The following is a 25,000-nucleotide window of genomic DNA, read 5'->3' as shown; positions in this document are numbered from 1 at the left end:
TCACTCTCTCTTTCATTCTAATTTTTGGATTTAAAAATATTGGTTGTTTTAAAACTTGATTTATGTTTTCACACTCATACTGTATATTTCCTATGACCTCTGCCCACACGCTAAGCACTTCCTGATAAAACAGTGATATTTTGTCATACATCGGCTTTTTCAATCCCATAAAAAGCCCTTCTTCCCCACATCCACTACATTTGTCCAGTACATCCTTCATATAACCTTTCCATCCACAATCCATTTTATCATATAAATACTTCTTCATCGTTTTTACCCTTATGGCCTTCTTTTTAACTTCTAGGTCAATCAATCCTAATCCTCCTTCTTTATAACTTGCAATTAATGTTTTCCTTGCTATTTTAACTCCTTTCCCTCCCCATATAAAATCATTTGTTATCTCAGTCATCTCGTTAATTACCCATTGTGGTAAATCAACTGCGCCTAAAATATAGTTGCATTTGGAGAGCAACAAAGAGTTCACAACCGTAACTTTCCCTCTTAACATTAGTTCTCTTAATTTCCAGAATTGGAGTACTTGCTTTATTTTATTTAAAATCCCCGTCCATGTGGCATCCCTTGCACCCTTTGTATTCTCTCCAATTTGAACTCCTAAAATATTAACATAATCTTTAGCAATTTTAAAAGGGATGTCACACCCTCTCAAGTCCACACTTCCTATACTCATTATTTCTGATTTTTCAATGTTTATTTTTGCCCCCGATGCTTTCCCATACATTTCAATGTGCTTCATTATATTTTTTATACTTTCTACATCTTTAATCGGAAAATGTTGTATCGTCCGCGTATTGGTGTATTACGCTCTCACCACTATTTGGTATTTGGATACCCTTTATCTTTTTGTCCGCTCTAACCCTTATGGCTAGTGGTTCAACCAATATTGCATATAATAAAGCAGACATCGGACATCCTTGTCTCACTGACCTTTCAAGTGGAAAAGGGTCTGTCAAAACCCCATTTACTTTAACACAACTTTCCGCTTTACTGTATAGCAGATTGATCCATTCCAGTATTCTATTCCCGAAACCAAATTTCCTCATTGTTTGCTCCAGGTAAGCATGTTCCACTCTATCAAAAGCCTTATTTAAATCAATACATAAAATTATTCCACCTTCTTGATCCTCCCTCATACTTCCCACCACATCTCTTATTGTGCAAATTGTATCCGTTATATCTCTTCCTGGGATACTATAAGCTTGATTTGGCGCAATTATGGTCCCTATGACCATTTTGAGTCTATTTGCTAAAATTTTTGTTAAAATTTTATACTCTGTATTTAATAAGCTTAGAGGTCTGTAGTTTTCTAATTTAAGTGGACTGCCCTTATTTTTAAAAAGAATCGTTATCATCCCCTTACTCATAGATTTTGGCACTTCCTTTTTTTCCTCCATCTCCTTAAACAATTTTAACAATATCGGTGACAAAATTTTAACAAAGATCTTATAAAATTTGTGTATTAATCCATCTGCCCCTGGGCTTTTATTTGGCTTTGTCTGTTTAATTGCTTCTTCTACTTCTTCTAGAGTTATGTCTCCCTCACACAACTCCCTATCTTCATCGCTAAGGCTTATATTTACATTACTTAAAACTCTATCTATATCTTCTTGTTTTATGTTCTCTTTTTTATATAAATTTCTATAGAACCTATCTACCCTTTCTAATATTTCTACATAGTCTGTAACTTTCCCCCCATCTTCGTCTTCCAATTCCCTAATGAATTTCTTACCTTGTTTTTTCTTCTCTAAATTCAAAAAAATTTTTGTACATCTTTCCCCATCTAAAACATATTGTGCCCTGCTCCTTATTTTTGCACCTTTACATTTTTCTTTTTCAAACACCTCTATTTCTGCTTTTATCTGACAATATGGTTCTTTAGTATATTCAGGATTATTTTCAATTTTCCCAACTTCTTCTTCCAATAATTTGTGCATAGTATCCACTTTGCATTTTTCCATATGATTTCTCTGTTTCGAGTATCTAATACTCAACCTTTTAATTTTCTTTTTTAATCTACCCCACCATTCACATATATTTTCTTCATATAAGGAGTTTTCCATTTCGTATTTAATACACTTCTCTATACTTTTTCTATACGCATCTTCCTTTAATAACGCAGAATTTAGACACGACGTACCACCCCCTTTTTCTTCAAAGTTTCCCCCTAATTTCACTGTCATTACTGCATGATCACTTATACCTGTGAAGTTATAACTCACCTTCTTTATATGTTGTAAAATATCTCTTTTGACCAAACATAAATCTATTCTACTTTGTTTAAGGTCCCCCATTACCATTTGCCTTCTTGAAAATTCTCTCTTGTAAGGGTTTTCCTCTCTCCAGGCATCTGCCATATCCTTACTCTGCATTAACATTTTTAAACATTTTCTAGAAGGATCCTCTCTGTATACCATATTATTAGCTATGTCTAGTCTTGTACATTTGACATTAAAATCTCCCACCACTATACAATTCTCAATACATAAAGGTTTAAGCATCATAAAAACCTCTTTTCTTTCATTTTCCACGTTTGGAGCATACATATTAACTAATCTATATTTATCTTTTTGAAGTGTAAAATCTATTCCTAATATCCTCCCTTTACCATCATTTTGTATTTGTTTTATATTATACATCCTCCCAACTCTAATCAAAATTGCTACTCCACGGGCTTTTTGGGTGCCGTGGTTTACATATATCTCCTCATCCCAGACCTTTTTAACCCCTTCCATTAAATCATCTGTCCAATTTGTCTCCTGTAGACATATTACTTGAGCATTAAGCCCACTTATCACCCGTTTAAATTTGTCCATATCCCTCAGGCCATTACAATTCAAACAAGCAATGCTCAATACTTCATCCATAAAAAAAATAAAAAAAAATAATAGCATAAACATTTATGTATCTCATTAACAGATATTGCGTCTTACTTTTTGGCGCTGCCTCCTCCACCCTTTTCCATTTTCCTCTTAAGTTGCTTAGAAACAGCTTAATTTTTCCCAGTTTCGTCCATAAGGTTTATCAAAGTAACGTTAGTCTCTTGTACAGTCATCCCTTCTTCTTCTTCCTCGTCTCCTTTTCCTTCTTGTATTCTCGTCGATACTCCTGCTTTTCCCACTCCCATATCTCGTTGATTTTTGCTATCATCTCTTTTATTTCTCCCATCACCGTCGGTTGTCATTTCATTGTCCATCCCTCCGCTTACGTTAGTATGCCTCCTGGTGCTTTTCCCAGACCATCCTGCCTCCATTATGTTATCCAGCTCACTCCATTCCTCGCCTCCTTCTTCACCACTTGATTGTTGGGTCTCTTCCATTTCACCATACAGGTCTACTGTGTCCCCCGTCTCTTCTTTGTTGTCGTCCTCTTGTGCTGCGTTGCATACACACAATTCATTTATTTTCCAACACACAGTGCAGCTCCCTTCGCTGCATTCCCGTGCATAGTGTCCTTGCCCGCCACACTTATAACATTTGAAGTTTGGGCAGTCTTTAACAATATGTCCTGGCTGTATGCACAGGCGACATACCTTCACCTGTCTGTCGTGTATCACCCAAAAGTGCTCGGTTCCTCCCACTATCTCGAACTTCGTTGAATATGGGAGTGATTTTACCTTTTCAGTAAACTTGACCTTTAGGAACCTTGTCCCGTCAGCGATTCCAGTCCCTGGCCACATTCTCCTTTTCACCGTAGAAGCCGCTGTCACTCCCCAGTCTGTTAATTTCTTTATTATTTCCTCATCAGTTATGTAGGTTGGCAGGTTCAGGAAAGAGACCACAGTCTCGCTGTTATTGATCTCCTTCACCAATATACTCCCGTTTCTAATTTTTATTCCATCTAATAACTTCTTTTTCCCTTTCTCCTCCTGCATGGTCAGTTCATATTCCCTTGGATTCTTGTATCTACAGCCAATGACCTCACCGCACTCTTCTTTTACTTTCCGCAATAATTCCATCATCGTAATTCTTTCATTTCCAACTATTTCTACCAGCACAGTTAATTTCTTCTCATAACTCCGACCTGTTGCTACATTTCCATCCTCCATTCTCCATGCCGAAACATTGTCTTTCTCCTTATTAGTTTCCATCTTGTCCGTAGCACACGCACCGGGTAACCCCACTCCCAGTAGCACCCCAAACAGCAAAACGCTGTTTGGGGAGAAGTCTTACACCTCCTTATAAACTCCTCAGTTTGCCTCCCAAATTTAAAACCAGAAAAAAAAATGAACAAAAATATTCCTTCAACCAAACTTTCCTTCTGATTTCAGCACTGAATTAACTCACTTCCTGGATCGTACCACTATCTTTCTTTATACTTCTTTACAATGTTTCTTAAAACATTAAAAAACTCTTTCTTTTCCTTATCTTCCACTGGTGCATGTACATTTACTAAAATCAAATCTCTTCCTTCATATTTTGTCTCAACTACCAAACATTTCCCCATCTTGTCCTTATACACACTTTTACTCACTTTAAAAACATCGTCCTTCATTAAAAAAGCCACACCTCTCCCAGCCCGCCCATCTCCATTATTATATAAAATACCTCCATCCCATCTCTTTTTATAATCATTCATCACATTTTCTCTCCAGTTTGTTTCTTGTAATGCAACAATGTCTTCCCTTTTACATTTTTCTTTTACTTTTTCAAACTTCCCCATATCCATCAGACCCCTTGCATTAAAAGCAACACAACTTAAAACCATTAAAAGTAAATAAAATAAATACTTAAAAATCATTATTCATCATTTTCTCCCTCCAGGCCCCTTAGCACATCAAATCTGTTAGTCTCTGTCATAATCTTTTTTCTTGCACTTCCCAAATTTGGTTTTACCTTCAGTGCTCTCCTTCTTATTTGTCCTTTCCCTCCTCTGTCTTTGTCCATTTTGTCCATCTTTATTCCCTCTTCATTGTCCGTTTCTTTAACTTGATCCAACCTTCCTTGTCCATCTCTCTCCACATCACCCAGAAAAGTATTAAAACTGTCCGACATCTCCATCTCTGTCCATTGAGTGTCCTGCTCCACTGTTTGTTCGTTATTATTAATGTTGTCTTCTCTTCTTTCTCCTTCCTCTCTGCAGCTCGGTCCTCCTTCCGTTTCTTTTTGTTGTAGTCCTTCCTCCTCGTTGTTTCCTTCATGCACCTGTCTGCCCACCTGTTCTTCCCTTCCTACTTCCTCTCCCTCCATCCAACATTCACATTTATTTAAAACTTCCTGACACCCCGGGCACCTGACAGCATTGCAATCTCGTGCAAAATGTCCCCTCTCCTCACATTTGTAGCACACAAAATTTGGGCATTCTATTAGCAGGTGATCCGGGCTCATGCACAGCCTACAGGTCTTCACCTGATGGCTGTGCATCACCCGGAAGTACTGCGGCCCTTCGGCTGTTTCTAGCCGTGTGCTATATGGCAACGATGCCACTTGCTTGGGGAACCTCACCTTAAGGAACCTTGTTCCATCTTCAATGTCGGTGCCCGGGTAGCGTCTTCTTTTAATTTTGGTAATGGGATCAACTCCCCATCCCTCCAATTTTCCTAAAATTTCTTTGTCATCCAGGTAGACAGGCAGGTGCATGAAGGAAACAACATAATCCCTGTTTTGTAGATTTTTTACTTCACAGTCCACTCCTTTTATTCTTAGTCCATCAATTAGTTTTTCACACGTTTCTTCTTTTTCCATTGTCAGTTCGTATTCTTTCCCTTGCCTTGGTCTTAGTGCTAAAATTTTGCCATGTCCACATTGTTCCGTTACAGCTTTAATAATGTCCTCCACTCTCACCCCAATCACATTCTCCACATTCACAATCACTGTAGCTTCCTTTAAATATTGTCGCTCAACAAACTTTTCTCTTATTTCCTGTTTTTTTCCATTTGTAGCTCGTGGTCGTTTATCCAGTCCAATGTCGTTTGCCGTGCGTGTTCCTCCTGCCAGTCCAGTCTCGTTTGCCGTGCTTGTTCCTCCAGCCAGTCCAGTGTCCATTGCCGTGCGTGTTCCTCCTGCCAGTCCAGTGTCGTTTGCCATCCGTCTCTCTCCAGCCAGTTCTGTTTCGTTATCCATTAATCCGTCCGTTTTTTTTAAAGAAAAATAAGTTAAGAAAAAAAAAGGTTTAACCACCCTCCAGCCAGCAAAAATGCTGCTGTTAGGTGGTTTTATAACTGAAAAAAACACAAAAAAACTAACTTAAAGTAAAACCACTCACAAAACAAACAAAAAAAATGAAACACAAAATGGAGGAGAGCCTTCCTCTCCAAACTGCTGCCAACCACTTCCTGTTGCTCTCTAGCGCTCTCAGGTGGCGGTATGGCCATAAGCGAGGGCTGCTCCAAAAAGTGGGCTATTTAAAGATCAGCCTCCGTAAAAGCCAGCATATTATATAAATAGTGAAGAAAAAGCAAAAGCTTACAGGACCTGGTATTCCCAGGCGGTCTCCCATAAAAGTGTAACAATCGGCCTTATCAGCCGAGTTACAAGACTAAAATGGGGTCAGATTTAACTGTGAGAGATGACTAGTGGTTAAAAGAATGAGACATAAAAGAAAATTGGTTTAAATAGATTTGGTGTATTTACAAGGTTCACATAAAAGACTTTAAAACAACACGATAAAACTAGGTAAACTCTGTTAAAAGAATACAGTTAATTTGTCCATACCCTAAAAACAGGTAAACTCTGTTAAAAGAATACAGTTCATTTGTCCATACCCTAAAAACAGTCCAAGAACCCCAGTGTGTTGATAAGTCCAATGTGAGTGTCCACCAGTGTATATACAATCCACAGAAAGTGTAATCCAAAGTTTGCAGGTGGTGAATGGAAAGGTGAGCTCTAAAATTAGCAACTCCTCAATCCAACCGTTTGGCGACTGTCCTTTGTTTGTCATGCTGCTCTCTTATACAGTTGTACTTCCTGCTTCCTGTCATGTGTCTAGTCACATGACAGGACAACCATCCATTTATTAAAGACACATACACTTAAAATGTTAAGAGTAATAAAATGGCCTAAAAAACATGTAAAACACTTAAAACTCTATAATACATGTAAATGATTGTAATAAATAGAGCGGTAAAACACGTCTTTCTAAAAGCCAGCATATTATATAAATAGTGAAGAAAAGGCAAAAGCTTACAGCACCTGGTATTCCCAGGCTGTCTCCCATCCAAGTACTAACCAGGCCCGACGCTGCTTAGCTTCCGAGATCAGACGAGATCGGGCGCTCTCAGCGCGGTATGGCCATAAGCGAGGGTTGCTCCAAAAAGTGGGCTATTTAAAGATCAGCCTCCGTAAAAGCCAGCATATTATATAAATAGTGAAGAAAAGGCAAAAGCTTACAGCACCTGGTATTCCCAGGCGGTCTCCCATTCAAGTACTAACCAGGCCCAACGCTGCTTAGCTTCCGAGATCAGACGAGATCGGGCGCTCTCAGCGCGGTATGGCCATAAGCGAGGGCTGCTCCAAAAAGTGGGCTATTTAAAGATCAGCCTCCGTAAAAGCCAGCATATTATATAAATAGTGAAGAAAAGGCAAAAGCTTACAGCACCTGGTATTCCCAGGCGGTCTCCCATAAAAGTGTAACAATCGGCCTTATCAGCCGAGTTACAAGACTAAAATGGGGTCAGATTTAACTGTGAGAGATGACTAGTGGTTAAAAGAATGAGACATAAAAGAAAATTGGTTTAAATAGATTTGGTGTATTTACAAGGTTCACATAAAAGACTTTAAAACAACACGATAAAACTAGGTAAACTCTGTTAAAAGAATACAGTTCATTTGTCCATACCCTAAAAACAGGTAAACTCTGTTAAAAGAATACAGTTCATTTGTCCATACCCTAAAAACAGTCCAAGAACCCCAGTGTGTTGATAAGTCCAATGTGAGTGTCCACCAGTGTATATACAATCCACAGAAAGTGTAATCCAAAGTTTGCAGGTGGTGAATGGAAAGGTGAGCTCTAAAATTAGCAACTCCTCAATCCAACAGTTTGGTGACTGTCCTTTGTTTGTCATGCTGCTCTCTTATACAGTTGTACTTCCTGCTTCCTGTCATGTGTCTAGTCACATGACAGGCCAACCATCCATTTATTAAAGACACATACACTTAAAATGTTAAGAGTAATAAAATGGCCTAAAAAACATGTAAAACACTTAAAACTCTATAATACATGTAAATGATTGTAATAAATAGAGCGGTAAAACAGGTCTTTCTAAAAGCCAGCATATTATATAAATAGTGAAGAAAAGGCAAAAGCTTACAGCCCCTGGTATTCCCAGGCGGTCTCCTATCCAAGTACTAACCAGGCCCGACGCTGCTTAGCTTCCGAGATCAGACGAGATCGGGCGCTCTCAGCGCGGTATGGCCATAAGCGAGGGCTGCGCCAAAAAGTGGGCTATTTAAAGATCAGCCTCCGTAAAAGCCAGCATATTATATAAATAGTGAAGAAAAGGCAAAAGCTTACAGCACCTGGTATTCCCAGTCCAAGAACCCCAGTGTGTTGATAAGTCCAATGTGAGTGTCCACCAGTGTATATACAATCCACAGAAAGTGTAATCCAAAATTTGCAGGTGGTGAATGGAAAGGTGAGCTCTAAAATTAGCAACTCCTCAATCCAACAGTTTGGTGACTGTCCTTTGTTTGTCATGCTGCTCTCTTATACAGTTGTACTTCCTGCTTCCTGTCATGTGTCTAGTCACATGACAGGCCAACCATCCATTTATTAAAGACACATACACTTAAAATGTTAAGAGTAATAAAATGGCCTAAAAAACATGTAAAACACTTAAAACTCTATAATACATGTAAATGATTGTAATAAATAGAGCGGTAAAACACGTCTTTCTAAAAGCCAGCATATTATATAAATAGTGAAGAAAAGGCAAAAGCTTACAGCACCTGGTATTCCCAGGCGGTCTCCCATCCAAGTACTAACCAGGCCCGACGCTGCTTAGCTTCCGAGATCAGACGAGATCGGGCGCTCTCAGCGCGGTATGGCCATAAGCGAGGGCTGCTCCAAAAAGTGGGCTATTTAAAGATCAGCCTCCGTAAAAGCCAGCATATTATATAAATAGTGAAGAAAAGGCAAAAGCTTACAGCACCTGGTATTCCCAGGCGGTCTCCCATCCAAGTACTAACCAGGCCCGACGCTGCTTAGCTTCCGAGATCAGACGAGATCGGGCGCTCTCTGCGCGGTATGGCCATAAGCGAGGGCAGCTCCAAAAAGTGGGCTATTTAAAGATCAGCCTCCGTAAAAGCCAGCATATTATATAAATAGTGAAGAAAAGGCAAAAGCTTACAGCACCTGGTATTCCCAGGCGGTCTCCCATCCAAGTACTAACCAGGCCCGACGCTGCTTAGCTTCCGAGATCAGACGAGATCGGGCGCTCTCAGCGCGGTATGGCCATAAACGAGGGCTGCTCCAAAAAGTGGGCTATTTAAAGATCAGCCTCCGTAAAAGCCAGCATATTATATAAATAGTGAAGAAAAGGCAAAAGCTTACAGCACCTGGTATTCCCAGGCGGTCTCCCATAAAAGTGTAACAATCGGCCTTATCAGCCGAGTTACAAGACTAAAATGGGGTCAGATTTAACTGTGAGAGATGACTAGTGGTTAAAAGAATGAGACATAAAAGAAAATTGGTTTAAATAGATTTGGTGTATTTACAAGGTTCACATAAAAGACTTTAAAACAACACGATAAAACTAGGTAAACTCTGTTAAAAGAATACAGTTCATTTGTCCATACCCTAAAAACAGGTAAACTCTGTTAAAAGAATACAGTTCATTTGTCCATACCCTAAAAACAGTCCAAGAACCCCAGTGTGTTGATAAGTCCAATGTGAGTGTCCACCAGTGTATATACAATCCACAGAAAGTGTAATCCAAAGTTTGCAGGTGGTGAATGGAAAGGTGAGCTCTAAAATTAGCAACTCCTCAATCCAACAGTTTGGCGACTGTCCTTTGTTTGTCATGCTGCTCTCTTATACAGTTGTACTTCCTGCTTCCTGTCATGTGTCTAGTCACATGACAGGACAACCATCCATTTATTAAAGACACATACACTTAAAATGTTAAGAGTAATAAAATGGCCTAAAAAACATGTAAAACACTTAAAACTCTATAATACATGTAAATGATTGTAATAAATAGAGCGGTAAAACACGTCTTTCTAAAAGCCAGCATATTATATAAATAGTGAAGAAAAGGCAAAAGCTTACAGCACCTGGTATTCCCAGGCGGTCTCCCATCCAAGTACTAACCAGGCCCGACGCTGCTTAGCTTCCGAGATCAGACGAGATCGGGCGCTCTCAGCGCGGTATGGCCATCAGCGAGGGCTGCTCCAAAAAGTGGGCTATTTAAAGATCAGCCTCCGTAAAAGCCAGCATATTATATAAATAGTGAAGAAAAGGCAAAAGCTTACAGCACCTGGTATTCCCAGGCGGTCTCCCATAAAAGTGTAACAATCGGCCTTATCAGCCGAGTTACAAGACTAAAATGGGGTCAGATTTAACTGTGAGAGATGACTAGTGGTTAAAAGAATGAGACATAAAAGAAAATTGGTTTAAATAGATTTGGTATATTTACGAGGTTCACATAAAAGACTTTAAAACAACACGATAAAACTAGGTAAACTCTGTTAAAAGAATACAGTTCATTTGTCCATACCCTAAAAACAGGTAAACTCTGTTAAAAGAATACAGTTCATTTGTCCATACCCTAAAAACAGTCCAAGAACCCCAGTGTGTTGATAAGTCCAATGTGAGTGTCCACCAGTGTACATACAATCCACAGAAAGTGTAATCCAAAGTTTGCAGGTGGTGAATGGAAAGGTGAGCTCTAAAATTAGCAACTCCTCAATCCAACAGTTTGGTGACTGTCCTTTGTTTGTCATGCTGCTCTCTTATACAGTTGTACTTCCTGCTTCCTGTCATGTGTCTAGTCACATGACAGGCCAACCATCCATTTATTAAAGACACATACACTTAAAATGTTAAGAGTAATAAAATGGCCTAAAAAACATGTAAAACACTTAAAACTCTATAATACATGTAAATGATTGTAATAAATAGAGCGGTAAAACACGTCTTTCTAAAAGCCAGCATATTATATAAATAGTGAAGAAAAGGCAAAAGCTTACAGCACCTGGTATTCCCAGGCGGTCTCCCATCCAAGTACTAACCAGGCCCGACGCTGCTTAGCTTCCGAGATCAGACGAGATCGGGCACTCTCAGCGCGGTATGGCCATAAGCGAGGGCTGCTCCAAAAAGTGGGCTATTTAAAGATCAGCCTCCGTAAAAGCCAGCATATTATATAAATAGTGAAGAAAAGGCAAAAGCTTACAGCACCTGGTATTCCCAGGCGGTCTCCCATAAAAGTGTAACAATCGGCCTTATCAGCCGAGTTACAAGACTAAAATGGGGTCAGATTTAACTGTGAGAGATGACTAGTGGTTAAAAGAATGAGACATAAAAGAAAATTGGTTTAAATAGATTTGGTGTATTTACAAGGTTCACATAAAAGACTTTAGAACAACACGATAAAACTAGGTAAACTCTGTTAAAAGAATACAGTTCATTTGTCCATACCCTAAAAACAGTCCAAGAACCCCAGTGTGTTGATAAGTCCAATGTGAGTGTCCACCAGTGTATATACAATCCACAGAAAGTGTAATCCAAAGTTTGCAGGTGGTGAATGGAAAGGTGAGCTCTAAAATTAGCAACTCCTCAATCCAACAGTTTGGTGACTGTCCTTTGTTTGTCATGCTGCTCTCTTATACAGTTGTACTTCCTGCTTCCTGTCATGTGTCTAGCCACAGGACAGGCCAACCATCCATTTATTAAAGACACATACACTTAAAATGTTAAGAGTAATAAAATGGCCTAAAAAACATGTAAAACACTTAAAACTCTATAATACATGTAAATGATTGTAATAAATAGAGCGGTAAAACACGTCTTTCTAAAAGCCAGCATATTATATAAATAGTGAAGAAAAGGCAAAAGCTTACAGCACCTGGTATTCCCAGGCGGTCTCCCATCCAAGTACTAACCAGGCCCGACGCTGCTTAGCTTCCGAGATCAGACGAGATCGGGCACTCTCAGCGCGGTATGGCCATAAGCGAGGGCTGCTCCAAAAAGTGGGCTATTTAAAGATCAGCCTCCGTAAAAGCCAGCATATTATATAAATAGTGAAGAAAAGGCAAAAGCTTACAGCACCTGGTATTCCCAGGCGGTCTCCCATCCAAGTAGTAACCAGGCCCGACGCTGCTTAGCTTCCGAGATCAGACGAGATCGGGCGCTCTCAGCGCGGTATGGCCATAAGCGAGGGCTGCTCCAAAAAGTGGGCTATTTAAAGATCAGCCTCCGTAAAAGCCAGCATATTATATAAATAGTGAAGAAAAGGCAAAAGCTTACAGCACCTGGTATTCCCAGGCGGTCTGCCATCCAAGTACTAACCAGGCCCGACGCTGCTTAGCTTCCGAGATCAGACGAGATCGGGCGCTCTCAGCGCGGTATGGCCATAAGCGAGGGTTGCTCCAAAAAGTGGGCTATTTAAAGATCAGCCTCCGTAAAAGCCAGCATATTATATAAATAGTGAAGAAAAGGCAAAAGCTTACAGCACCTGGTATTCCCAGGCGGTCTCCCATAAAAGTGTAACAATCGGCCTTATCAGCCGAGTTACAAGACTAAAATGGGGTCAGATTTAACTGTGAGAGATGACTAGTGGTTAAAAGAATGAGACATAAAAGAAAATTGGTTTAAATAGATTTGGTGTATTTACAAGGTTCACATAAAAGACTTTAAAACAACACGATAAAACTAGGTAAACTCTGTTAAAAGAATACAGTTCATTTGTCCATACCCTAAAAACAGGTAAACTCTGTTAAAAGAATACAGTTCATTTGTCCATACCCTAAAAACAGTCCAAGAACCCCAGTGTGTTGATAAGTCCAATGTGAGTGTCCACCAGTGTATATACAATCCACAGAAAGTGTAATCCAAAGTTTGCAGGTGGTGAATGGAAAGGTGAGCTCTAAAATTAGCAACTCCTCAATCCAACAGTTTGGTGACTGTCCTTTGTTTGTCATGCTGCTCTCTTATACAGTTGTACTTCCTGCTTCCTGTCATGTGTCTAGTCACATGACAGGCCAACCATCCATTTATTAAAGACACATACACTTAAAATGTTAAGAGTAATAAAATGGCCTAAAAAACATGTAAAACACTTAAAACTCTATAATACATTTAAATGATTGTAATAAATAGAGCGGTAAAACACGTCTTTCTAAAAGCCAGCATATTATATAAATAGTGAAGAAAAGGCAAAAGCTTACAGCACCTGGTATTCCCAGGCTGTCTCCCATCCAAGTAGTAACTAGGCCCGACGCTGCTTAGCTTCCGAAATCAGACGAGATCGGGCGCTCTTTTTTTTTTTTTTTTTTTTTTTTTTGCTGCTTAGCTTCCGAGGTCAGACGAGATCGGGCGCTCTTTTTTTTTTTTTTTTTTTCTCTTTTTTTTTTTTTTTTTATTGATATAAACTTTCAAATTACAATCAATTACAAGAATTTCATAAAAACATTTTTTCAAGAAAACATAAAGCCTGGGAGAATATTACACATTCAAAAGTTCTCAAGAAGGATAAAAAAAAAACAGTTTTTACATAGATTTGAAGTTTAAAATAACATAAACACCATTATCAGCACACCATAAAACCATTTTTGTCAATGTTAAAACACTATCGAATGCAATTTAAATTTCATAAACCCAGACAAGAAAAGATTAAAAACAAACCCCAACAACATCCAACTTCAAAAATACAGTATAAAATTATCAACCAAAATCATCCGGCATTTTCCAGTTTAGGTCTTCAAAGATCTTACACACAGAATCTGTAAAAACATGATAGTAAACATTGAGCTGATCCATATTCTTAAAATAGCTATGCAAATATTTTAAATAATTTTCCACTTTTCGCTTAAATACCACATCAATGTCCATGACAATGTTTTCTCTTTTCGCCAGCACTCTCCTCTCCCATATAGCACTCTTTATAAGCATGACAAGTAAATTCAAAACTTTGACATTCTCACATTTCTTGTATTCCCCCAGCATTACTAATCTGTACCAGTCCGCTTCATTATCACATTGTCCTTCTTTCAATCGTTCAAACAGTCTCTTGCACTTTGCATTAAAATTGTCCAGTTTTTTGCAATATAAAAACATGTGAAGAAATCCTTCATTTTGTTCTTTACAAACTTTACAGGTGGGACTTTGTTCCATTCCGATCTTGTGCAATAAAGAATCTGAAAAAATGGCTTTGTGTCTTATTAAAAATTCCAAGTTGCTCAATTTTGTCTCAATAAGCTTCCCCCTCATATTACTCCATATGTTCCCTTCTTTCAAATTCTTATGTTTCTGCATCCAGTAGTCATTCACATTAGGTTTCTTAAAAACTGTATCTCTAAAAACACCATAAAACATTTTAACAGTACATTCCTTAAGAACACATATTTTCTCACCAATCATTGCATACACTTCTTTCTCTTGTTTCCCCAATTCCATGGTTTTGAATTTCTCAATCCAGTTTTGTGGTATGGCATTTTTTATTATTTTGTACTTCTTTGTAATCTCTTGTCTGGTATATTCCTCCTTAGCATCTTCCATAGTGTCAATAATATACTGAACTGGTAAGAATCCCTCCTTGAATTCATACAAAATATCTCTGACCCTTGTAATTCCCACCTCCCACCATTTCTTAAAAAACAACTCTTTCTCATCATTCATAATGTTCTTATTTAAAAACAATGGTTGATTTAAAATATCCTCTCTTCCTTTTGGATTGTATTGCACATGTTTTAAAAAAACTCCCCAGGCACTTAACAATTCTTTATAAAACTCAGGCAATTCTTCCCACATCCAGTTTTTCGTTTTCATCCATAATATACTTTCTCCCAAATTCAGATTCCCACATTTGTTTAAAAAATACCTCATAGTTTTCTTCCAAGTAGTTTCAAATGTTTCATCTAGAAAGTTCTTCACCATCTTAACCCTCATACATTTCTTCCTTTGTGCAATATCAATAAGTCCCAAACCACCCTTCTCGACATCCCCTATAAGTGTATCATACGAGATTCTCGGTGGCTTCTTCTCCCATAAAAACTCTATGAAACATTTCTTCAATCTTTTTTCAACCCACAGTGGCATACTTGCAACATATAAAACATACCACAACTGTGAGACCATTAAAACATTAAGTAATAAAACTTTCCCTTTCAGACATAGTGTTCTCAGTTTCCACAGATTCAGTCTTCTTTCAATATTCCCTACTCTTCCTTCCCACATGATATCATTTAATCTCTTGTCATCCTCTCCCATTAAAATTCCTAAAATCCTAATTTCTTTAACCTCATTAAAAACAAAAACATCAGTTAAAACTGGGAGTCCCCCAAACCTCATATAAACAGTTTTGTCTTCGTTTACCTTCCCCCCTGATTTTCTGCAAAATTTTTGGACTACTTCCATTGCCGCTTTTACACTCCCCAGATCCTTCACTATTAAAGTTGTGTCGTCAGCATATTGAAAAATTGTATTCTCTTTATTCTCTTCTTCAATTTTAATGCCTTTCACCTTCTTCTCTCTTCCTATTGCTAGTCCTAGGGGCTCTGCCACCAAAGTATATAAAAGCGCCGAAAGAGGACATCCTTGTCTTACTGATCTCGTAAGTTTAAAACTCTTAGTTAAAAAACCGTTACACTTAATTCTTGTTACCACTCCTTTATATAAAATCTTGATCCATTTAATAAAATTCTTCCCAAAACCAAAACTCTTTAAAACCTCAAATAAAAACTGATGCTCTACCCTATCAAAAGCTTTCTCAAAGTCAAGACTTATAACATATCCCTGCAAATTTTCCTTTTTCATGTAGCTTATTATGTCCTTAATACTTAAAGTAGTGTCCGCTATATCTCTTCCTCTTACTCCATATGCCTGGTTGGTCTTTATAATCTTTGGCATCACCTCTTTCAGTCTGTTTGCTAAAATTTTAGATAAAATTTTAAGATCTGTGTTTAACATAGTCAAAGGTCTATAGTTCTTTAAATCTGTCTTGTCTCCTTTCTTCTTGTATATCACTTTCATTAATCCCATACTCATCCTTAGATTCAATCGTCCTTTCATAAAAACCTCATCATACACCTCTTTTAAAATCCTAGTTAAAACCTCCTTAAAAACCAAATAAAATTCACTCCCCAAACCATCAATCCCTGGACTCTTTTTCTTATTAAGCTGTTTTATAGCTATTTCTATTTCTTCTTCACTTATCTTTTCATCGCACATATCTTTGTCTTCCTTTTCCACTTTTGTTTCAATCACCTTAAGCAATTCTTTGCTATCTTCTTCCACTCCTTCTGATGTAAACAATTTCTCGTAGTATTTCTTCATTTGTTCTAATATATCTGCATTATTTTTAACTCCTTTTCCATTTTCATCCTTCACCTCTTTTATCATTCCACTTCTCCATTTCCTTTTCTCCAAGTCAAAGAAAAACTTTGTACATTTTTCCCCTTCTACTAGGAATTGAGCTCTACTCCTTAATCTTGCAGCTTCATATCTTTTCTCCTCCATTTGTTTAAGTTTGTCTTCCAGTTCTCTTATCTTTGTCATGTCCTTATCATCCCGCTCTAATTCTTTCCCTAAATTCTCTCTTATGTCATATTCTGTGCACCTTTTACATTTCTCTATTAATTTACATACACAAATGGTGTGTTGCTTTATTAAAAACTTTACATTCTCCCACCATAATCTTTTATCTTCCACATACATTGCATTTAGCTTTTCGTTTTCAATAATATCTTTAACCTCTTGAACATAGCTTTCCCTTTTTAAAATTTCAGTATTTAAGACCCACACGCCTGGACCTCTTTTAATTGAACTCCAATCCATCTGCATAAACATTGGCTTGTGATCACTTAAACTCGTCTCCCCATAGTTCACATTATCTATAAAACCTTCTAAAATCCTTGAGCACAAGATAAAATCTATTCTAGTTTGACACATAAAATTCCCCACCATTTGTCTTCTTGAATATTGTCTCTTTTTCTCATTCCTCTCTCTCCATACATCCACTAAATTAAAATCTTCCATCAATGATTTCAATTCCTTTCTCCCAGTATCCGTTTTAAAAACCATTCCATCCGCCATATCAGTTTTGCTTAAAACAGTATTAAAATCCCCCATTACTATAACATTTTTGTATTTCATTAAAAACGTCCTTAAAAACTTTAAAAAAACCCTCTTTTCTTTCTCTTCATTAGGCGCATGCACATTTATCACAGTTACTTTGCTATTTTCCCATTCCATTTCTACCCCTAAACATTTCCCAGCATCATCCTTGTAAATTACATCGCACACAACGTCCGTATTCTTTCTTATTAAAAATGCCACTCCTCTGCCTTGCCTCTTGTCCTCATTGTTATACAAAATATCCCCATCCCATCTCTTCTTCAGTTCATTTATATGCATATCTTTCCAGTTTGTTTCTTGTAAAATAATAATATCCACATTTTTAAACATTTCTTTCACTCTTTCAAATTTGTTAAAATCCAAGAGTCCTCTGGCATTAAAAGTGACAAAACTAAAAACCATCAAAAATAAATAGATAAAAAAGCTTAAAGACCCCATCTCATTAGTTCATTTCGCTTGAGTCTTTTAATAGTTCATATCTATTCTTCCATGATTCTTTATTGGTAGGTCTTTTTCTAATTCCATCCAAATTTGGCTTTACCTTAAGTTGACGTCGTCTTTTACATAAAATCGATGTTCCTTCTGCTTTTCTTTCTCCTTCACTGTTTGAATCCACTTCTTCTTCCAAAGTGTTACTCAGTCCAACAAATAAATCCACATGTTCCAATGATCCTTCACCCTGTCCCATTTGCTCTGATATTCCTTCAATCTCTATATTCCGGTTGTAATTTAACTGCTCCTCGTTTACTCGTTCCTCCACTGTGCTCTCTGTAGTCCCATCAGTAATGCCGTTTCTCTCTGCTTCCACCATCAGTTGTAAAGGATCTTCACTTGGTTTCTCTGTCACTGTCTGCTCTTCATCTCTTTTATTACTTATAACCCGCTCCTCTCTCAGATATGTCGTACCATCCTCGTCTCTCTCTGTCGTGCTGTCTCGTTCATGCACCCGCCCGTTCTCAAGAGTCTCGTCCTGCTCAAACCAGCACTCGCATTTGTTTATCACTTTTTTGCAATCCGGGCATCTGACCGCCATACAATCCCTTGCGAAATGTCCTCTCTCCTCGCATTTAAAGCACTTGAAATCGGGGCAGTCTTTCATGACATGGTCAGGGCACATGCACAGTCGACAGGTTTTAACCTGATGGCTGTGCATCACCCGAAAATATTGCAACCCCTCAGCCGTATCTAGCCTAGTGCTATATGGGAGAGAGGCAACCGCTTTGGGGAAACGAGATTTCACAAACCTCGTACCATCTTCGATGGTTGTGCCCGGATACACGCGTCTCTTAATGTCTGATATTGGGGTAACTCCCCACCCTTCCAATTTATCTAAAATATCACGATCGTCGATGTAAACAGGCAGGTGCATGAACGAGACAACATAGTCTCTATTTTGCAGTCTTTTAACCTCACAAATAGTTTCCTTTATCTGTAATCCATCCACCAACAAATCAACATCTTCCACGTTTTCTAAAGTCACCTCATACTCCTTGTTTTGTTTAGGTCTTACCGCCAGAATGTTCCCTTTGCCAATCTTTTTCGTCACTGCTTTTATTATATCCTCCGCTCTTGCATTCACGTTTGAAATGTCCACGCTCACAGTAGCTTCTTTCAAGTAATCCTTCTTTGTCTTGTTATTCCTTTGTTCAATATCCATTTTATTCTCATCTCGTTGCCTTATTTCAGTTCCATTTTCATTCACCATTCGTGTTCCTCGAGCCGTTTCCATGTCCGCTGCCGTGTGTCCGTCCGCCATTCCTCAAACAAACAAACGAAAAAACGTGCACTAAACAACAAAAAAACTATTCCCCCCAAACAGCATATGCTGTTGGGAGGAATAAGCTACAAAAATAAACAAAAAAACTTTACAAATTAAACTTATAACGCCAAAAACAAATCAAAATGAAACACAAAATGGAGGAGAGCCTTTCTCTCCCAACTGCTGCCAACCACTTCCTGTTGCTCTCTAGCGCTCTCAGGTGGCGGTATGGCCATAAGCGAGGGCTGCTCCAAAAAGTGGGCTATTTAAAGATCAGCCTCCGTAAAAGCCAGCATATTATATAAATAGTGAAGAAAAGGCAAAAGCTTACAGCACCTGGTATTCCCAGGCGGTCTGCCATCCAAGTACTAACCAGGCCCGACGCTGCTTAGCTTCCGAGATCAGACGAGATCGGGCGCTCTTTTTTTTTTTTTTTTTTTTATTAAAGAAATTTCATAATACAAATTTTCCAATGTGTGCTTCACATTAGAAGTCTCACGACATAAAAGAAATAAACATGAAAAAATACATCACATTATCATCAACAAAGCAAAAGGAACACATTAAACATAAGATGAATTTTCAACCAATAGAAACATCAACAATACAATATAGTTGTCCACACAAAGACGAAAGAAAAGAAAAAAAAATTAAAAATAAGATAAAATATAATCTACTCATCTCGTATTTTTTGTTTAAAATCATGCCTTTTATACTTAAGATTTAGAAAGCTCTTTCTCTTCCTGGCAATTTGCACATTAAATTCTCTAAAACATTACAAACTGTTGGTGTAAAAACATCATAAAAAGCTTTCAGCATATTTTCACTTTTAAAATACACATATAATTGTTTTACATATACTTCTATTTTCCTTTTAAAAACAGTCCAAACCTCTAACACCATTTTTTCTTTTTTGGCCACAATTCTTCTTTCCCAAATTGCGCTTTTCATTAATATTATACACAGATTTATAAACTTTTTGTGTTGACCCTTCTTTTCCCAACCAAACATCACTACTCTTTTCCATTCCATTACACTTTCATCCCAACCTTCGCTCACATCTTTAATTAAACATTTACATTTCCTTAGAAAATCCTCCAATTCTTTACAATATAAAAACAAATGTAAAATCCCCTCTTCTTTTTCATGACACACTTTACACATTGGATTTTGTTCCATTCCCACCTTGTTTAAAACAGACTCAGTAAAAACCGCTTTATGCCTTATAAAATATTCCAAACATCCTAACTTTGTTTCAACACACCTCCCCCTCATGTTTCTCCATATACATTCTTCTTTTAGATCCTTGAATTTTTCCACCCAGTACTTATTTACAATCGGCTCTTTAAAAACACCATCTCTAAAAACACAATAAAACATTTTTACAGTACATTCTTTAAAATCATACATTTTTCCCCCCAGTTTCACAAAAATATTTCCCTCTGTTTGCTCTCCTTCCATACTCTCTATTCTTTTAATCCACTCTTTGGGTATTGCATTTTTAATAATTTCATATTTATTTGTTATTTCTTGTTTACTATATTCTTCTTTTGCTTCCTCCATCGCATCCACAATATATTGTATCGGTAAAAAACCCTCTTTAAATTCATACAAAACATCTCTCACTCTTGTTATCCCCACATCCATCCATTTTTTAAAAAATATTGCTTTCTCTTGTTTTAAAATGTTGTTATTTAAGAACAGAGGTTGATTTAAAATGTTTTCTCTTCCATGCGGATTGTACTCGATTTTCGTTAAAAAATTCCCCCAGGCACTAAAAATTTCTCTATAAAATTCGGGTAATCCTTCCGTCATCCAAATTTTTGTTTTCATCCATAATATTCCGTCCCCCATGTTAAAATCCCCACATTTGTTTAAAAAGTATTTCATTGTTTTTTTCCACTCAGTTTTGTTATCTTGTTGCAGGTATTTCTTAACAATTTTTACTCTCAACGCATTTTTCCGCTGTTCCACATCCATTAAACCTAAGCCCCCCTTCTCTATCGCCCCTAAAATCGTATTATGTGCAATCCTTGCTGGTTTCCCCTCCCATAAAAAGTCAAGAAAACATTTCTTCAACCTCCGTTCTGTCCATAAAGGTATTTCAGAAACATATAAAACATACCAAAGTTTAGAAACCATTAAAACATTCAATATTAAAACCTTCCCCTTCAAGTTTAAAGTTCTCAATTTCCAAAAATTTAATCTTCTCTCTATATCTGTTACTAGTTGCTCCCACATTTCATCTCTTACTTTCCTCTCATTCTTTCCCATTACAACTCCTAAAATCCTCATTTCTTCCACTTCCTTAAAATTAAAACAATCCATTAAAACCATAGCTTTACCAAATCTCATATATACCGTTTTCTCCTCATTTACTTTACTTCCAGACCCACTACAATATTCTTTTACCAACTTCATAACTTCTTTAACACTCTCTTTTCCCTTTACAATTATTGTTGTGTCATCAGCATATTGAAAAACTTTCCCCTCAGCCTTATTTCCCTCAATTTCTATCCCTATTATTCTTTCATTCTGTTTTATAGCCAGTCCCAAGGGTTCAGAAACAAGTGAGTACAATAATGCTGAGAGTGGACAACCCTGTCTTATTGACCTTGTTATTTTAAAACACTCTGTTAAAAACCCATTACATTTTATCTTTGTTAGTGCACCCTTATATAAAATCTCAATCCATTTAATAAAATTTTCCCCGAACCCAAAACTCCTTAAAACCTCAAATAAATACCCGTGCTCAACCCTATCAAAAGCTTTTTCAAAATCCAAACTAATTATATATCCTTCTTCATTTTTTTCTTTCATGTACCATATCGTGTCCCTTATACTCATTGTTATGTCGGCTATATCTCTTCCTTTGACTCCATATGCTTGGTTTGTTTTAATTATACTTGGCATTACTTCCTTTAATCTGTTTGCTAAAACCTTCGCTAAAATCTTAAGATCTGTATTCAACATCGTGATTGGTCTGTAGTTTTTTAGATCTACTTTTTCTCCTTTCCTTTTATATATCAATTTCATTAACCCCATCCTTGTTCTTTCATTAATCTCTTCCTTTTCAAAAATTTCTTTAAAAACCTCATTTAAAATCTTTGTTAAAACTTCTTTAAAACAAACATAAAATTCAGTTCCCAAACCATCTATTCCTGGACTTTTCTTTTTATTCAGTTGATTTATTGCTCTTTCAATCTCGTCTTCCCTGATTTCTTGGTCACATTCTTTTTTATGTTCCTCACTTACTTTTGCTTTTATCTGATTCAACAGTTCCTTTTTTTCCTCCTCTTCCACCCCCCTTGCACTAAACAGATCCTTATAAAAATTCTTTATTTCTTTTAAAATCTTTTCATTCCCTTCTACAATTTCCCCATTTTCCCCTCTTATTTCTTTTATCGTTTCAGCTTTCCCTCTCTTTTTTTCCAGATCAAAAAAGAACTTTGTACATTTTTCTCCCTCCACCACATATTTTGCTTTGCTTCTTAACCTCGCCCCCTCATATTCCTTTTCTTCTATTTCTTTCAGTTTCCCCTCCATTTCCTTTATCTTTTGTATGTCTTGAAATTCTTTATTCAGTTCCATTTCCAAACTTTCCTTTATTCCTCTTTCTTTGGATCTTTTGCATTTCTGAATAACACTACAATACCTGATGGAGAATTTTTTGATTAAAAACTTTACACTCTCCCACCATATTCTCTTATCCTCTTCATACATTCCATTTTCCTTTTCTTTTTCTATAATTTCTTTCACTTTTAAAACATAATCTTCATTCTTTAAAATCTGTGTATTTAAAATCCATACTCCCGGACCTCTTTGCATTTGACTCCAGTCCAACTTAAAAGATAAAATCTTATGATCGCTAAAACTTGTTTCTTTGTACTTAATATTTTCTATAAAATTCTCCACATTTCTTGTACATAAAACATAGTCAATTCTACTTTGGCATACAAACTGCCCTACTATTTGTCTTCTCGAAAATTCTTTTTTCTTTTCATTTCTTTCTCTCCACACATCTATCATATTATTTTCATCCATTAATGCTTTTAATTCTTTTCTTCCTGTATCTGTTTTAAAAACCATTCCTTCAGCCATATCCTGTTTACTAAAAACTGTGTTAAAATCCCCCATCATAATTATTTCTTTATACTTCTTTACAATGTTTCTTAAAACATTAAAAAACTCTTTCTTTTCCTTATCTTCCACTGGTGCATGTACATTTACTAAAATCAAATCTCTTCCTTCATATTTTGTCTCAACTACCAAACATTTCCCCATCTTGTCCTTATACACACTTTTACTCACTTTAAAAACATCGTCCTTCATTAAAAAAGCCACACCTCTCCCAGCCCGCCCATCTCCATTATTATATAAAATACCTCCATCCCATCTCTTTTTATAATCATTCATCACATTTTCTCTCCAGTTTGTTTCTTGTAATGCAACAATGTCTTCCCTTTTACATTTTTCTTTTACTTTTTCAAACTTCCTCATGTCCATCAGACCCCTTGCATTAAAAGCAACACAACTTAAAACCATTAAAAGTAAATAAAAAAAATACATAAAAATCATTATTCATCATTTTCTCCCTCCAGGACCCTTAGCACATCAAATCTGTTAGTCTCTGTCATAATCTTTTTTCTTGCACTTTCCAAATTTGGTTTTACCTTCAGTGCTCTCCTTCTTATTTGTCCTTTCCCTCCTCTGTCTTTGTCCATTTTGTCCATCTTTATTCCCTCTTCATTGTCCGTTTCTTTAACTTGATCCAACCTTCCTTGTCCATCTCTCTCCACATCACCCAGAAAAGTATTAAAACTGTCCGACATCTCCATCTCTGTCCATTGAGTGTCCTGCTCCACTGTTTGTTCGTTATTATTAATGTTGTCTTCTCTTCTTTCTCCTTCCTCTCTGCAGCTCGGTCCTCCTTCCGTTTCTTTTTGTTGTAGTCCTTCCTCCTCGTTGTTTCCTTCATGCACCTGTCTGCCCACCTGTTCTTCCCTTCCTCCTTCCTCTCCCTCCATCCAACATTCACATTTATTTAAAACTTCCTGACACCCCGGGCACCTGACAGCATTGCAATCTCGTGCAAAATGTCCCCTCTCCTCACATTTGTAGCACACAAAATTTGGGCATTCTATTAGCAGGTGATCCGGGCTCATGCACAGCCTACAGGTCTTCACCTGATGGCTGTGCATCACCCGGAAGTACTGCGGCCCTTCGGCTGTTTCTAGCCGTGTGCTATATGGCAACGATGCCACTTGCTTGGGGAACCTCACCTTAAGGAACCTTGTTCCATCTTCAATGTCGGTGCCCGGGTAGCGTCTTCTTTTAATTTTGGTAATGGGATCAACTCCCCATCCCTCCAATTTTCCTAAAATTTCTTTGTCATCCAGGTAGACAGGCAGGTGCATGAAGGAAACAACATAATCCCTGTTTTGTAGATTTTTTACTTCACAGTCCACTCCTTTTATTCTTAGTCCATCAATTAGTTTTTCACACGTTTCTTCTTTTTCCATTGTCAGTTCGTATTCTTTCCCTTGTCTTGGTCTTAGTGCTAAAATTTTGCCATGTCCACATTGTTCCGTTACAGCTTTAATAATGTCCTCCGCTCTCACCCCAATCACATTCTCCACATTCACAATCACTGTAGCTTCCTTTAAATATTGTCGCTCAACAAACTTTTCTCTTACTTCCTGTTTTTTTCCATTTGTAGCTCGTGGTCGTTTATCCAGTCCAATGTCGTTTGCCGTGCGTGTTCCTCCTGCCAGTCCAGTCTCGTTTGCCGTGCATGTTCCTCCAGCCAGTCCAGTGTCCATTGCCGTGCGTGTTCCTCCTGCCAGTCCAGTGTCGTTTGCCATCCGTCTCTCTCCAGCCAGTTCTGTTTCGTAATCCATTAATCCGTCCGTTTTTTTTAAAGAAAAATAAGTTAAGAAAAAAAAAAAGGTTTAACCACCCTCCAGCCAGCAAAAATGCTGCTGTTAGGTGGTTTTA

General features: G+C 37.5%; 11 non-coding genes across 11 annotated transcripts; all 11 read right to left on the bottom strand.

Moving 5' to 3' along the window:
* Window positions 1-7,133: 7,133 nt before the first annotated feature.
* Window positions 7,134-7,252, bottom strand: LOC141318413 (5S ribosomal RNA). The gene has a single exon (XR_012352732.1). It is a non-coding gene; the product is annotated as a 5S ribosomal RNA (ribosomal RNA).
* Window positions 7,253-7,336: 84 nt separating this feature from the next.
* On the bottom strand, window positions 7,337-7,455 carry LOC141294691 (5S ribosomal RNA). Its single transcript, XR_012340967.1, has one exon. It is a non-coding gene; the product is annotated as a 5S ribosomal RNA (ribosomal RNA).
* Window positions 7,456-8,256: 801 nt separating this feature from the next.
* LOC141318569 (5S ribosomal RNA) lies at window positions 8,257-8,375 on the bottom strand. The gene has a single exon (XR_012352878.1). It is a non-coding gene; the product is annotated as a 5S ribosomal RNA (ribosomal RNA).
* A 513-nt stretch (window positions 8,376-8,888) lies between these two features.
* Window positions 8,889-9,007, bottom strand: LOC141293436 (5S ribosomal RNA). The gene has a single exon (XR_012340754.1). It is a non-coding gene; the product is annotated as a 5S ribosomal RNA (ribosomal RNA).
* An 84-nt stretch (window positions 9,008-9,091) lies between these two features.
* LOC141314950 (5S ribosomal RNA) lies at window positions 9,092-9,210 on the bottom strand. The gene has a single exon (XR_012350499.1). It is a non-coding gene; the product is annotated as a 5S ribosomal RNA (ribosomal RNA).
* An 84-nt stretch (window positions 9,211-9,294) lies between these two features.
* LOC141296327 (5S ribosomal RNA) lies at window positions 9,295-9,413 on the bottom strand. The gene has a single exon (XR_012341230.1). It is a non-coding gene; the product is annotated as a 5S ribosomal RNA (ribosomal RNA).
* Window positions 9,414-10,214: 801 nt separating this feature from the next.
* LOC141314031 (5S ribosomal RNA) lies at window positions 10,215-10,333 on the bottom strand. The gene has a single exon (XR_012350089.1). It is a non-coding gene; the product is annotated as a 5S ribosomal RNA (ribosomal RNA).
* Window positions 10,334-11,134: 801 nt separating this feature from the next.
* On the bottom strand, window positions 11,135-11,253 carry LOC141297622 (5S ribosomal RNA). Its single transcript, XR_012341418.1, has one exon. It is a non-coding gene; the product is annotated as a 5S ribosomal RNA (ribosomal RNA).
* A 751-nt stretch (window positions 11,254-12,004) lies between these two features.
* On the bottom strand, window positions 12,005-12,123 carry LOC141297615 (5S ribosomal RNA). Its single transcript, XR_012341417.1, has one exon. It is a non-coding gene; the product is annotated as a 5S ribosomal RNA (ribosomal RNA).
* An 84-nt stretch (window positions 12,124-12,207) lies between these two features.
* On the bottom strand, window positions 12,208-12,326 carry LOC141316958 (5S ribosomal RNA). Its single transcript, XR_012351658.1, has one exon. It is a non-coding gene; the product is annotated as a 5S ribosomal RNA (ribosomal RNA).
* Window positions 12,327-12,410: 84 nt separating this feature from the next.
* On the bottom strand, window positions 12,411-12,529 carry LOC141315680 (5S ribosomal RNA). The gene has a single exon (XR_012351093.1). It is a non-coding gene; the product is annotated as a 5S ribosomal RNA (ribosomal RNA).
* Window positions 12,530-25,000: the final 12,471 nt, after the last annotated feature.

Source organism: Garra rufa, chromosome 1 (genome assembly GCF_049309525.1).
Source record: "Garra rufa chromosome 1, GarRuf1.0, whole genome shotgun sequence".
Taxonomy (NCBI): domain Eukaryota; kingdom Metazoa; phylum Chordata; class Actinopteri; order Cypriniformes; family Cyprinidae; genus Garra; species Garra rufa.
This window is presented reverse-complemented; position numbering and strand designations above follow the sequence as displayed.